The sequence below is a fragment of the Nuphar pumila genome, chromosome 11 (genome assembly GCF_984573655.1).
Source record: "Nuphar pumila chromosome 11, dmNupPumi1.hap1.1, whole genome shotgun sequence".
NCBI lineage: Eukaryota > Viridiplantae > Streptophyta > Magnoliopsida > Nymphaeales > Nymphaeaceae > Nuphar > Nuphar pumila.
Genome location: NC_143259.1, coordinates 78,386,593 through 78,402,913, shown reverse-complemented (window position 1 = coordinate 78,402,913; position 16,321 = coordinate 78,386,593).

Below are 16,321 nucleotides of genomic sequence, written 5' to 3'. Positions count from 1 at the left end.
CATATGTTGTGCCCTTGCACTAGTCATACAAAACCCTCCCTGAAACGCCAAGTTTGCACTAAGGGATGCTCTCCTTGTAACTCCTTATCGAGCCATCATCTAATCTCTCATCATCTGACCACGTACTGACCGAGATTTCTGACGGTGGGATTAGTGAGTTCCACGCCCGTAGGGCTATGACTATTGCCCAAAAGTAGTGTCAATGTAGTCATGTCAATACGTATCTCTTCTCCTAGATATGATGTAAATTGGTGACGGTCGTGGTGTAAGATCTATAACTATTTGCGACATGCTTGCCATGACTTAGGTAGTCATCACCATTGCAGTGATGAACACCTTTCTCCCTCTGATGGAAGGCTCAGCAAGGTCTTGAGCCCTTGGGTCTTCGTGGTTACCTCATTCACTAGTTATTCCTAATTACACAATAATTTAATCACTAACGTGTATTATACAAGCAGAGACTTACATCTTGTCATTGAGTCTTATTATGAATGATGAACAATTTTTCTGTGTAAACCACTTTGTAACACCCCGATCTAGGACCTCAGGGAGGGTTTTTGTATGACCACAGCTAGTTTAAAATTTTTGAGATTTTTGATAAATAAAGGAATCCAAAGGTGACACCACCTAAATGGGCCTCATTTGAGAATTGAAATCAATTGAAATTGAGTTTAAAACGAATCCAGATTGTTTTCTGGGAAAACATTTCAAAATATAAGGTCCTGGGGGTTGGCAAATGACAGAATGTTGATTAAAAACCCAGGTTTTAAAATTGATTTTGAAAGAAAAGTTTTAAAACTCGAATCTGGATTAAATATTTTGAAAACAGGAATGATGGATCTCGAAAATGAGATGCAATGATATGCAATGCAATGAAATGACATGTCAGATGCATACAATGACCTGCAGTGACACATGAAATATAAGTACTGAATGAGGGTGAAAATTTGGGGTGTTTATAAATACCCCTCTTTGCTACTAAGCTGGTATAGGTCCGAGCTTAGCGGCAAAGAAAAAACACACCAAATTTGGACTATGAAAAAAATGCCCCAGTTAGGAGAATCTGACTGGGTGTGAAAGAATTAATTCAGCTGATGATGGTAGACATGGAATGGAGAATAAAGAAGAAGATTCACCTCATCGAAATGAGGCTCAGGCTTAGCCCTTAACCTAGATGGGACGGGAAATGAAATACCTCATCAAAATGAGGCTCAGGTTTAACCCCTTGACCTGATCGGGGACGATAAACAGAATCTTCAGATGAATAAACCGTGATGGGACCTTCAAATTTTGCATAATAAATCTGAGAGGGTTTTGCAAAATGAAGGAAAATGGGGTCCCTAAAGCTTGAAAAGGGATTGATCTTGGGCGCCTCATTGCTGAGACTAAATAACTTTTGAAATTGGTGACCTTTTGCGAGAAAATGATTGGTGGCTTAACCTCAAGCCGAAATTGGACTGTCTATGGTGAGACAGTGGGGACACATGGAAGTGTGCAAATCTGAGAGCCCAGGCGCTCAGATTATACCGAAGAAGGGAAGGAATCTTGAAAACTCCCATTATCAAGTCCTAAAAGGGATAGCAAATGGTGTTAGGATGTGCCAAAGATGAACCTCAAGCTCTCGCTTCACGCCAAGATAGCTAAAAAATATTGTCAAAATGTTGAAAATTGTTGTTGATTCAAAATAATTGAAAATGATGCACATTGGTACGAAAATATTCTCTCTTTTCTAGCTGAAGTATTACCTCCGACTGGGCTTGACTTCGTAGAATTAAGATTCGAATTCAAATTGCTTGCAATTGACTTTCTTTTAAGGAGGCTATCAATTTCCTTGATATGAGCAAAAAAGAAAGTATTCTTTATATTACGAAAATCATTGGTGAAAGAATATTGATAATAGAATTTCACAAAATTAAAGAAGATTCTTGGTAGATTCGGCAGTTTGATATCCTGGGATTCTTTTCTCATGATGATATTTCTGCCTTCTTCTTTTTTTGGCAGAATTAGAGCTCTCTTGGGTTTTTGGGGAGTTTATTACATCATCCTTCATTTTGGAGATGTCCTGACTTTTCACACTCTTTTTTTTTGGAATGGTACGTCACAAACTCTTTCATCTCAGAGATGTTCTGATCTTTCTTTTCTCTAAGGGATCATATTGACGGTTATTGGCTCATTGGTTGGAAATCTCTTGATGATAGTAGAAATTAAATATCCTTTAGGGTTTGTCGAGAGGCTCATCACATCTGCCTTCATCTCAACAGTGCTTTGGACTTTCCCTGGAAGGATCCGTCACAAACTCTGTCATCTTGGAGATGATCCAAATCTTCTTTGGCCCTAGGGGTCTAACTTGCATAATTCGTCTTCATCTTGACGACAATTGAGAGATCCCTTTTGCAGATATTTAATTGCAACTTGGGTGATTGAGGAGATATGGAAATTGAATGGATTTTTCTGTATCACCCAGGATATTTTGACTGCTTTTATTTTCCAAGAATGATCTTTAAAAATATGCCATTGACTGCGATCAATACCGATCACTTATGGCTTTGCAACAACATTGAATTTCCTTTGCTAGCCATATCGAGGATTTATTCTGCATCCTTTTGGTTAGCCAATAGAAAGATTTTGAATTTTGAATCCTTCTTCATAAAAGCTTTGTCTTTTTGGAAGTAATACTGGAGGTATTTCGAAGTAATGTTTTTGTGCAATAAAGTTTTTTGAAATCAACAAATATTTAATGAAAAATTGGCAAAATTTTCTTGAAATCCTTTGTGGAAGCGAGCATTTGAAGCACAACTCAACGCATCCATGACAGAAATTTTCTTCTCCTTTCCCCAAAGGAGAAGATTCAGAAATTGGAAATAGAAATTATTCCTCTCTTCCCTGAAGAGGAGGTGTTTGCAAAACGAACTTTTGAAGAGAAATTAAGCTTTCGTCAAAACTTCCTAACATTAGGGCCGATAATGGTAAGGTCAGTGAATTGGTCATGAAGGAACGAGTCCATCACACTCTCCCTGAAAAGAGGGCCCTTTATGATGAAATGGCCTAGTATGAAATTGGGGTCACAAGGAAGGCGAACTTCTGTCGAAGCTTTCTCTCAACTAAGAGTTCCTTGTATGAAATTAGAAATTTGTTTTGCAAACGGTTCACAAAGACACGAGTCCCTTCAAACTCTCCCTAAAAAGGGGCTAAGTGAACAAAGGATAGCATGCGAAAAGAATGAGCTCCCTCGAACTCTCCTTATGAAAAGGGTCTCTCCCAAGAGAAAATGATTGAAATTGGTATTGAGTGACCAAAAGGTCGAAATTGGAATTTGAAAATTGGAGATTGGAAATTGATTGACCTGAAGGTTGAAATTAGAAATTTGGAATTTAAAAATTGGAAATTGGAAATTGGAAATTGATTGACCTGAAGGTCGAAATTGGAAATTTGGAATTTGAAAATTGGAAATTGATTGACCTGAAGGTCAAAATTAGAAATTTGGAATTTGAAAATTGGAAATTGGAAATTGATTGACCTGAAGGTCGAAATTGGAAATTTGGAATTTGGAAATTGGAAATTGGAAATTGGAAATTGGAAATTGGAAATTGGAAATTGGAAATTGGAAATTGATTGACCTGAAGGTCGAAATTGAATTCTGATGGATAATCAGCACGAAGACTGAACCCAAGAGGTCGACTGACACAACCAACCAGTGAGACACTAACACGAGTGTTCAATTTTTGAAAGAATACCAGTACGAATACTGGGTTTTGAAAATGTGTCAGTATAGACATTGGATTTTGAGAATGTACCAGTTCGAGTACTGGGTTTTGAAAGACTACCAGTACGAGTACTGAATTTTAAATGATCACCAGTACGAGCACTGGATTTTAAAAGATCACCAGTACGAGCACAAGCATTGGATTTCAAAAGATTTACCAGTACGAGCACTGAATTTAAAAAGATTACCAGTACGAGCACTGGATTTTAAAAGATTACCAATACGAGATTTGATAAGGCAACCAAGGCGAGGTTGGATTTCATAAAAGGACCAATTTGAAAATTGGATTTAACCGGACCGGTGTAAGACTGGGTTCGGTCTGAAGGTTCGAATCAAAATTCAAATCTTCAAGGAAAGACTAGATGAATTGGATTTTGAAAAAAAAATTGGGTCGGAACTCGGATTTTCTAGACCAATTGACAGGATAGTTTGAGTAGAAGTTCAAACCTTTATAGGAACACTAAGCGAATTGGATTTGGAAGAAAATTCAAGTCGGAACTTTGATTTTTCTAGACCAATTCTGAATTGGATTTGGAAGAAAATTTGAGTCGGAACTCGGATCTTCTAGACCAATTCTAGAATCTGGAGGTAAGAAAATTAGATGAACTAGATTTGGAGGAAAATTTGAGTCGGGACTCAGATTTTCTAGACCAATTCTGAATTGAATTTGAAAGAAAATTCGAGTTGGAACTCGGATCTTCTAGACCAATTCTAGAATCTGGAGAAAAGAAAATTAGATGAACTGGATTTGGAAAAAAAATTGAGTCGAGACTCAGATTTTCTAGACCAATTCTGAATTGGATTTGGAAGAAGATTCGAATTAGAACTCGAATCTTCTAGACCAATTCAAGACATTTGAAGGAAAGAAAACTAGATGAATTGGATTTGGAAGAAAAATCGAGTCGGAACTCGGATCTTTTAGACCAATTCAGAAGGGAAAGAAATTCGAGTTGGAACTTGAATCTAGGAGGAAAGAAAATTCGAGTCGGAACTCGAATCCCGCAAGAAGACTAGACCAAAATGGATTAGGTTTGAAAACATTAACTAGTAAAACCGGATTTAGAAAGTTTGACCAATAAAAATTGGATTTTGAAAGTCCGACCAATAACTATTGGATTTGAAAAGATGTACCAGTGTGAATACGGGGTTTTGGAAATGAACCAGTACAAGTACTGAATTTTGAAAATGGATCAGTACGAATACTGTTTTTGGAAGAATTACCAGCACGAACACTGGATTTTAAAATTTTATCAGCACGAACACTGATTTTTTGAAAACTTACCAACAAGAACACTGGATTTTGAAAATCTTATCCAACTGATTCTGATGAGAGATTTTCAGTCTTCATCTTCACGATGACTTAGACAATTATCAGGGTCTCAAGATTTGTCCCTTATCCTGAATGGGTAGTTCAGGTTTATCCCTTAACCTGAAGGGGAAGTGAATTTGATACATATGGATGCAAGTGAATGCGAATGAATGCATGCAAATGCAAATGAATGCAAAATAAGAGATTTATTTGATCCTGCCTGCATATAGGATGTTTTAAAGACAATTTTCAAAATAATGCCCAAGTATAACTGGGGAGTGAGAGGTTGGATGAAAGGATAAGTAATTGATATTTGAAGAATGCTTTTTGACTTTTGATTGATTCTGGAGGGACTTTGAAGAGGTCATTCCTTGTGAGAGATATCTTGTAAGAGAAACAAGGAAAATTGATGTTTTATTGATGTACTGAAAAAATACACCGATATAAGAATTGGGGCTACATCTTCTTTTCAAAATGACAAAAGTAAGATGGAAAGGGTGAGAGCATTAGTATCATCATTCTTCTTTATGTTCAAGTAAGATAGCTGATTGATCTTTGGACTCAACCCTTACAAGCAATCCTTTGTTGATGCAATCTTGCACGATGTTCTTGAAGTCAAAGCAATGTTCTATGTCATGCCCCAATACTCGGTGATATTTGCAGAATTTATTCTTCCATTTCCCCGAGGTGACAGCAGGATCGACAGCCTTTAGAAGTCTGACAATATTTTTGGCCAACATATACTCGAGCATGCTCTCGAGTGTCTGATCTAATTGGGTGAATTGGCGATCACATCTCCATCCTTCATGTTTTGGCTTCTTTTGAGTGTTTGCCTTCTGCCGAGAGTAGGATTGAAGGGATTTGGCCAGGATAGCCGTTTCCCCTAGAATATTCTTATCAACGCAATCCTGAACAATGTTTTTGAGGATGAAACAATTTTCTGTGTCGTGTCCTATTGCACGATGAAACTTGCAAAATTGTTCTTTGAACCTACCCATGATTGTCGGGGGATCGATGACTTTTGGTAAATGAATCATGACTTTTGCGAGCAAATTTTCTAGAACAGTTTCGAGCTTCTGGTCCAGAGGAGTGAACTTTAGATCAATGCTCCAGTCTTTGTGTTTTGGTTTCTCTTGATCTTTCTCTTTATGTTGAGGACTAGATTGAAGAGACTTATCATTGTTGGAGATCTTTTCTTTTTGGTCCTCAGATCCTTCTGAATGGTCATCATGATTTTTCTGGTTACCCTTGCTATTGTTGGCAGAAAGAGTGAAGTATGCCTTCGAAGGTCTGACCATATCTTTTGTGAGCATGTATTCCAAGAAACTCTCAAGCATTTGATCCAATGGGGCCATCTTACGGTCCTGGTTTCGATTGTCACGTTGTACCTCTTGTCGAGTGCTTGAGTTCTGCTGAGACTTGGCTAAGACAACTGTTTGGCATTCTTTCTCATCTTCAACAAAGAAATTCTTATCGATATAGTCTTGGACGATATTCTTGAAGATGAAACAATGTTCAATATTGTGCCTCGTTGTTCGGTGGAATTTGCAGAATCGATCTTTCCATTTGCCTTTTGCGACAGGAGGATTATCAATCTTTGGGAGTTTAACCATTTCCTTGACCAGCATATATTCAAGGATCTTTTCGAGGGGCTGATCTAGAGGGGTAAATTCACGATCGTAACCCCAACCGTCATGTTTTATCTTCTCTTTCTGTTGACTTAATTTTTCACTCTGCTTTGAAGACTTTTCTTTCCGACTTGTATGATCTCCCTTGTTATCTTTGCAATTGTTGCGGTTGGCATCGGCGAAGAAGGTGGAATTTGTCTTCTTTTCTGAATCTTGATTATTCTTGACGGGGTGATGCCCTCGTAGAGGTCTTTGCTCGTGAAGACCTTTTTGCCCTTGTCACGGTCTTGCAAATCTTTAATCACCTCAGCCATTTTCTTCAACTGTATTTGAACTAGATCATCCATTGTTCGATTTTTCAATTTATAGGTTGTCCCTTGTTTATGAGGGGATCTTTGAAATGCTTGCTGGACTTTATACTCTTTATCAGTGTCACCTACCGATTCTGATTCATCAGATGTATCCTCATGTTGGATATGTTTCTTGGATATCATCAGCTGCTTCTTCAGTGTTTGGCCCTTAGTCTTCTTCTTGCTAGATATCTTGCCAGAATTGGCCTCTGCTTGCTCTGTCATCATCTTACTCATCATCTTTTGAAACATGACATACATCTGGGGATCAACATCATCATTACCCTGCTAATTTTTGTTTCTGATAGATCTTGAAGAGGCCATTTTCTGTTCTGAGGCTTGACGAGTAACTGATATGCTGAACGGGTGTAATTTTTTTGCCAGACCTTTTCTGAACCATATAAGGGTGCAAATACTCTCTGCAGGGCAAAACTGAGGATTAGGTGCTAAAAATAATTTTGAATAGGAAATATTTGCTGGATATTTCAATTGATAATTGAAAGAATATCCCATTACTAGGGACTGAGTCGTCGCTGGAGTCACGACAATTGCGCTACTATTCTTTTGTTGTCATCGCAAAAAAATTTTCCCTCCCTTGCGAGAGAGAAACGAATTTCGCGAGTCAAACTCGACCAAAGTTTTGAAAATGGTTTTGAAAACTAACTCACCTCCGTTTTGAAAATTTGTGGGAAAATTCCGTGGAATGGGATCCACATGTTGGTACGAGGTTCAACCGTTCCTGGCGCCTTTACCAGAGGTAATTGAACCAAGGACCAATTATGTGCTTTAACTCGACTCAAATATCTAAATTATGTTCTATTTTTTCTAGAATGCACAAAGAATCAGACTTGTGCTATGAAATTTTGAAAAGATGCAAGTTTGAGAAAATATGATGTTTGCTTTGGCAAATATGCTTGAAAAATTATTGGAAAAGTACTTGAAATTGGAATTCCAGGGAAAATCATTAAATTTTATTGGAAATCAGAAAATGGATTGGAAAATGAATTCTCAGGAAGACTTGAACTTTGAAAAATCGATTTTGAAATTTGGAATTGCTTTTCTGAGAAAATGGATTTGAGAATCTTGAGAAAGTCAGGAAGTTCATTGGAAAATGATTTTTTGAAATGAAAAATAGATTCTCAGAAAACTGGGAAATCTAAGAAAATCGATTATTGAAAACTTGGGATTTTGAAATTTGAGAATTTTAAAACATTGGAAAATCTTGATTTGAACTTGGGAAATGCTTTTAAATCTCATTTGAAAGTTTAGAATTCTGAGAAAATCTAATCCTGAGAAAGACTTGGAAATTTTTGAGAGAATTGATTTTTCTGAAATTGAATTGGGAAATGAATTTGAAAATCATGCAATTTGAACGATATGAATGAATGAATATTAATTTGAAAAGGGAATTTCATTGAGGAATTGAGAAATCCTTTTAAAACTTTGAGAAATGCAGTGTATTTTGAATTTAGCCTAAGAGTGTAGGCTGATATAAAGATCATAAATCTTGGTTTTCTTCGTATTCTGACTATGGCCATAAATGCGAATCCCACCGAGTTTATAAACTCCATAAGAGCTTGTGCATGTGTCATTCGTGTCAACCTTAGTGAATTTGAAATAATGTGCATGAATGATACATCACATATTGAAATTTGCAAAAATTAAACTATATGCAATGCAGTCCTATTCTAAGCAGAAAATATAAATTCTTATTCCAAATTATTACATTTGATATTACATTGAATTGAAATAAAATAAGATAAAACTAAGTCTTCTTCTTGAATATTCCTGCAAAACTTGGAGGGTTTGGTTGCAATGAATGGAGTTGAAGCAGCAATAGAGGAGGCTGCTAGGGTACGGCTCAAAGGGAGAGGTGGTACTTCTAAGATCCGACTGTAGGTGACGCTTCAAGGTTCTAACTGTGGTGATGGAGTTAATTCAACATTGGTGGTGCTGTTGGGACATATAGGAGTGCTAGAACTGGCTGGAGGTGTTGAAGTTAAAGGGAGTTGGGAGACGGAGCCGGCTGCTATGAAGATGGCCGAAGAGGTGGCTGAAGGGAGAAGGAGGGAAGCTCCTTGCACCGGCTGGAGTTGTTCACTCTTTGATGGAAGGGCTGAAGTTGCTGCTGTGTTTGTTGCTGGTAAGGTGTGGCTGGAGCCAAGGGAAGATGGTCTGGTGGCTGGAAGGCTTTGCTGCTGTGGTTGGAGTTGCCTTGAGATGGGCTGAAGGAAGGCTGAAAGGGAGCTGCCAATGATGCTGAAGACTGCTTCAAAGTAGTTGTGGTGGTTGAAGGTGGTGGCTGCCTTGGTGCAGCTGAAGGTGCAGCAAGGTGGGCTGCTAGAAGGCTGGTGCAGGTGGTGAGGATGGTGCTTCAAAGTGGCTTCAATGGCTGGGAGTTGCAACCAAGGATAGCTGCAGCCAAAAGAGAGAGAGAGAGAGAGAGAGAGAGAGAGAGAGAGAGAGAGAGAGAGAGAGAGAGTTGAATAGAGAGAAGAGATATCCAACGTATGTTCCTTTTTTTTATGCTAACTTAGGTTTTGATAAAATCAAAACCTAAGTTTCCTCTCATATGCCATGGGTAGCCCCACGTAAAATGGTTGTAGCCTTCTCCCTTTGAAAAAGATGGAAAGGAGGTAAGGAAGAAAGGGGAAAGAAGGAAGGGAAGGAAAAGGAAAGAAGAGGGGAAGATGGAAATGGAAAGAAAAGGAGGGAAAGGAGAGGGAAAGGAAGAGAAGAAGAAGAAGAAGAAGAAGAAGAAGAGGAAAGGCTTTACGTGAGTGGAGAGGGAGGAAAGAAAGGAGGAAAGAAAGAAAGAAAAAGGGAAGAAGAAAGAAAGAAAAGAAAGAAAGAAGGAAAGAAAAGAAAAAAAAAATGGAGGAAGAAAGAAAGGAAATGGGCTGGAGGTTTGGGTGACCCCCTTGTGGGTCCCACCTTAGGAAGAATAAAATAATTAAAATAAATTAAAATAAATAAAATAAAACAAACCAAAAAAATAAAGAAAAAGATAAATTTTTTTTCTTTTCTTATAAATTAAAACAAGAAAATGCAAATGGATGGGCCATCTCAGAGCGGGTCCAAATTCCACTTTTGAAATTCATTTTGACGATTAAAGGGGTAAAATAGTCTTTTCAAAATAATTCCAGACGAAACGAGCTATTTTTGGCAGTTTTTGAAACGAGCTTGGATTTTGAAGTTCAATACCTTGTTGCGAAGCAAATCTAGTTTAGAATTTGAAAATTTGATTTTGAAAGAAATCCAGATTGTTTTTCTCGAGAAAATATTTCCAAAGGAAACGAGCTATTTTTGGCAGTTTTTGAAACGAGCTCGGATTTTGAAGTTCAATACCCCGTTGCAAAGCAAATCTAGTGTAGAATTTGAAAATTTGATTTTGAAAGAAATCCAGATTGTTTTTCTCGAGAAAATATTTCTAAACGAAATGAGCTATTTTTGGCAGTTTTTGAAACAAGCTCAGATTTTGAAGTTTAATAGCTCGTTGAGAAGCAAATTCAGTATAGAATTTGAAAATTTGATTTTGGGAGAAATCCATATTGTTTTTCTCGAGAAAATACTTCCAAATTTAGACTCTCGGGGGTAGAAATGTCAATTTTGAAAAACCCGGGGTTTGAAATTGATTTCTAAAAGCTTTTGAAACTTGATCTGGATTGAAATTTATAAAACTGGAGTTCTGGACTTCGAAAATGAAATGAAATGTGATGAAATGTTATGAAATGTTGAGAAATGATATGAAATGATGAGAAATGACATGAAATGCTATGTGAAATGCTAACCTTGAATAAAGAATTTTGGATGTCAGGCCCCGATTGACACTTGTATCAGTTTAAAAAGCATTAAAATTGATAAAATTTATAAAATAGCTCAAGAAATGGTTTTCGGGACTCTACTGGGTTAGAGTGACACTGAAAATTAGGGTTCGAGCTGGACTGAACTGAGATGAGCTGGATTGAGCTGGGTTTTTGAGTTTCAGAACTCCAATGAGCTGACAATGATACTGACTCAACTGACCTTTCCGACTGAACTTTCAAGAAAAGTTGTCATTTTTAGAGAAATGGTATGGAATGATCACTAGAATAAAGTGAATTACAAACCTGAACTGGGTTTGAGCTGAAACAAAGGTCAGTAATACTGAGATGAACTAAAATCGAGGCTCAAACACTAGCTCAACTGACTGAATTCGGCTCAATTTCAGCTGAAAGAGCTGAAATGGACTAAAATGGGCTCTTGGACACTTAGAAATGGTTTTGAACTGAAACGGGAGAACTCGAACTTCTGGTGAGCTCAAGTTAGACTCTGGGGAGTATGACCAACTATGACTGACTGACTCAGAGACAATTGGCTTGGATTTGAGCAAGAAATGAGCTCATTTCTGAAGAAATGATCCCATTTTGCCAAGAATTGTCAGAAATGAAAATGGTCTGTTCATTGTGAGCTCAGATGAGCTTGAGATAACTGATATTCTAACTGTTCTGAACTGACCAATGAGCTTGGTTGACTCCGACTGACTGGGGTCCGGGATGTCCTAGGGATAAAATAGTAATTTTCCTAATAAAAATGGGTAAAGTGGTGATTTTCTGAAACTGACTCAGGATTTGACTCCTACACTGACCTAACAGGGTTGGCACTGCACAAGGAGGGTTGTTTGAGAATGGACGAGGAAAATTTTGGGTGTTTACAGATGCCCCTCTTTGCTACTAAGCCGACTTGAAGACGAGCTTAGTGGCAAAGAAAAACACACCAAATTTTGGCCATAAAAATGCCCCAGTTAGAAGGATGTGACTGGGTATGAAGAAATTAGCCTTTATGAAAATGATAGATATGAAATGGAGAATAAAGAAGAAAAATTTACTTCAAAAGAAGTGAGATTCAGGTTTTTGCCCTTAACCTGGATGGGACAGAAAATACCTCGTGTAGAAACGAAGCTCAGGTTTTACCCTTAACCTGACCGGGAAATGAAATACCTCATCAAAATGAGGCTCAGGTCTGTACCCTTATCCTGATTGGGCGAAAAATGAAATACCTCATCAAAAGAGGCTCGGGTTTGTACCCTTATCCTGATTGGGCAGAAAATGAAATACCTCATCAAAAGAGGCTCAGGTTTGTACCCTTATCCTGATTGGGCGGAAAATGAAATACCTCATCAAAAGAGGCTCAGGTTTGTACCCTTATCCTGATTGGGGGGAAAATGAAATACCTCATCAAAAGAGGCTCAGGTTTGTACCCTTATCCTGATTGGGCGGAAAATGAAATGATGGGATTCTCGAAAGAAGAACCCATGATAGAACCTTCGGACTTCTGCACAATGAATCCGATAGGGGTTTTGCAAAAGGATGAAATTGGGGTCCCTAAAGCTTGAAAAGGGGTTTGATTTTGGGCGCCTCATTGCTGAGACTAAATAACTTTTGAAATTGATGACCTTTTGCGAGAAAATGATTGGTGGCTTAACCTCAAGCCGAAATTGGACTGTCTATGGTGGGACAGTGGGGACACAGGGAAGTGTGCGAATCTGAGAGCCCATGCGCTCAGATTATATCAACAGAAGGGAAGGAATCTTGAAAACTCCCGTTATTAAGTCCTAAAAGGGATGACAACTGATGTCAGGATGCGCCAAAGATGAACTTCAAACTCGCGCTTCACGCCAGGATAGTTAGAAAATATTGTCAAAATGTTGAAAATTATTGTTGATTCAAAATAATTTAAAATGATGCACATTGTTTTGAAAATATTCCCTCTTTTCTACCTGAAGTATTACCTCCGACTGGGCTTAACTCCGTAGAATCAAGATTCGAATTCAGATTGCTTGCAATTGGCTTTCTTTCTAGGAAGCTATCAATTTCCTTGATATGAATAGAAAAGAGAGTATTCTTGATATTGTGAATGCAATTGGTGAATGAATATTGATAATAGAATTTCACAAATTTTAAAAAAGATTCTTGACAGATTCGGCAGTCTGATATCCTGGGATTCTTTTCTCAGAATGGTCTTTCTGCCCACTTTTTTTTTTCTTTCTGGCAGAATTAGAGCTCTCTTGGGTTTTTGGGGATTTTATTACATCATCCTTCATTTTGGAGATGTCATAGCTTTTTCTCTCTTTTTAGAAGGGTACGTCACAAACTCCTTCATCTTGGAGATGTTCGGATCCTTCTTTGTCTCTCAGGGATTATATTGACAGTTATTGACTCTTTGCTTGGAAATCTCTTGATGATAGCCGAAATTAAATATCTTTTAGGGTTTGTTGGGAGGCTCATCGCAGTCGCCTTCATCTCGACGGTGCTCTAAACTTTCTCTGGAATGATCCAACACAAACTCCTTCATCTCGAAGATGATCTGAATCTTCTTTGGCCCCGGGGGTCTACTCGCTTAATTCGCCTTCATCTTGACGACAATTGAGAGATCCCTTTTGCGGATATTTAATTACAGCTTAGGTGATTTAGGAGATATGAAGATTGTATGGATTTTTCTGTATCACCCAGGATATTTCGACTGCTTTATTTTTCAAGAATGATCTTTAAAAATGTGCCATTGACTGCAATCAATACCGATCACTTATGGCTTTGCAACAACATTGAATTTTCTTTGCTGGCCATATCGAGGATTTATTCTTCATCCTTTTGGTTGGCCAATTGAAAAATTTTGAATTTTGAATCCTTTTTCGCGAAAGCTTTGTCCTTTCAGAAGTAATACTAAAGGTATTCTGAGGTAATGTTTTGTGCAATAAAGATTTTTGAAATCAACAAGTATTTAATGACAAATTGGCAAAATTTTCTTGAAATTCTTTGTGACAGCGAACATTTGAAGCACAACGCAACGCATCCAAGACACAAATTTTCTTTTCCTTTCTCCAAAGGAAAAGATTCAGAAATTGGAAATATGAATTACTCCTCTCTTCCCTGAAGAGGAGGTGTTTGCAAAACGAACTTTCGAAGAGAAATTAACCTTTCGTCAAAACTTCCTAACATTAGAATTCTCTTATGAAAAGGGGGCCGGTAATGGTGAGGTCGGTGAATTGGTCATGAAGGAGCGAGTCCATCACACTCTCCCTGAAAAGAGGGTCCTTCACGATGAAATGGCCTAGTACAAAATTGTGATCACAAGGAAAGCGAACTTACGTCGAAGCTCACCCTGAACTAAGGGTTCCTTATATGGAATTGGAATTTGGTTTTGCAAACGGTTCACATAGACACGAGTCCCTTCAAACTCTCCCTGAAAAGGGGCTAGGTGAACAAAGGATAGCATGCGAAAAGAACGAGCTCCCTTCAACTCTCCCTGTAAAAAGGGTCTCTCGCAAGAGGAAATGACTGAAATTGGTATTGGGTGATCAAAAGGGTCGAAATTGGAAATTGAAATTTTGAAATTTTGAAATTTGATATTTGAAATTGGAAATTGGAAATTTGGAAATTGGAAATTTGGAATTTGGAAATTGATATTTGAAAATTGGAAATTGATTGACCCGAAGGTCGAAATTGGAATCTATTGACCCGAAGGTCGAAATTGGAAATTTGACAATTGGTTGACCTAGAGGTCGAAATTGGAAATTTGGAAATTGATTGACCCGAAGGTCAAAATTAGAAATTTGGAAATTGGTTGACCCGGAGGTCTGAAATTGGAAATTTGGAAATTGATTGACCTGAAGGTCGAAATTAGAAATTTAGAAATTGCTTGACCGGGAGGTCAAAATTGGAAATTGCTTTACTGGGAACAATATGGGTTCACTAGGAATTCAGCCCAAGAATGACATTGGTTCTATTGAGAACGACATTGGTTCACTGAGAACGACATGGGTTCAATAGGGATTCAACCTAAGAACTATCAATTCCATAGGAATTTAACCTAGGGATCACATCGGTTCAGTAGAAGTTCAACCTACGAACTAGCAATTCCATAGGAATTTAACCTAAGGACCATAGTTTAAGAAGAAAGGATTCAACTTGTGAGCTTTGAATGGACCAGGTGCTAAACTGGGTTTTGAGGGAAGATTCAAATCATAATTCAAATCTTCAAGGAAAAACTAAATGAATTGGGTTTTGAAAAAAAATTCGAGTCGGAACTCTAATTTTCTAGACCAATTCTAGACATTTGAATTGGATTTGGAAGAAAATTCGAGTCGGAACTCTAATTTTCTAGACCAATTCAGAAGGAAAAGAAAATTCAGGTCGGAACTCGAATCTTCGAAGTTAAAATAGATCTATTGGAAGGAAAGAAAATTCGAGTCGGAACTTGAATCCTGAAGGAAAACTAGACCGGTTAGAAGGAAAGGAAATTCAAGTCGGAACTCGAATCCCGAAGGAAAACTAGACTAATTAGAAGAAAAGAAAATTCGAGTCGGAACTCGAATCCCAAAGGAGAACTAGACCGGTTAGACGGAAAGGAAATTTGAGTCGGAACTCGAATCCCGAAGAAAAACTAGACTAATTAGAAGGAAAGAAAATTTGAGTCGGAACTCGAATCCCGAAGGAAAACTAGACCGGTTAGAAGGAAAGAAAATTCGAGTCGGAACTCGAATCCCGAAGGAAAACTAGACTAATTAGAAGGAAAGAAAATTCGAGCCGGAACTCGAATCCCGAAGGAAAACTAGACCGGCTAGAAGGAAAGCAAATTCGAGTTGGAACTCGAATCCCGAAGGAAAACTAGACTAATTAGAAGGAAATAAAATTCGAGTCGGAACTCGAATCCCGAAGGAAAACTAGACTAGCATGGATTAGGTTTGAAAACATTAACCAGTAAACCAGATTTAGAAAGTTTGACCAATAAAAATTGGATTTTGAAAGTCCGACCAATAACAATTGGATTTTGAAAGATGTACCAGTGTGAATACCGGATTTTGGAAATGAACCAGTATAAGTACTGGATTTTGAAAATGCATCAGTACAAATACTGTTTTTGGAAGAATTACCAGCACGAACACTGGATTTTGAAGATTTATCAGCACAAACACTTAATTTAGAAAATTTTACCAGCACGAACACTGGTTTTTGAAAATCTTACCAGCACAAACACTGGATTTTGAAAATTTACCAGCATGAACACTGGCTTTTGAAAATATACCCAACTAATTCTAATGAGAGATTTTCAGTCTTCATCCTTACGATGACTTAGACAACTGTCGGGGTCTCAGGATTTATCCCTTATCCTGAATGGGTAGTTCAGGTTTATCCCTTAACCTGAAGGGGAAGTTCACGTTTATCTCTTAACCTAAAGGGGAAATGAATTTGATACATATGGATGCAAATGAATGCGAATGAATGCATGCAAA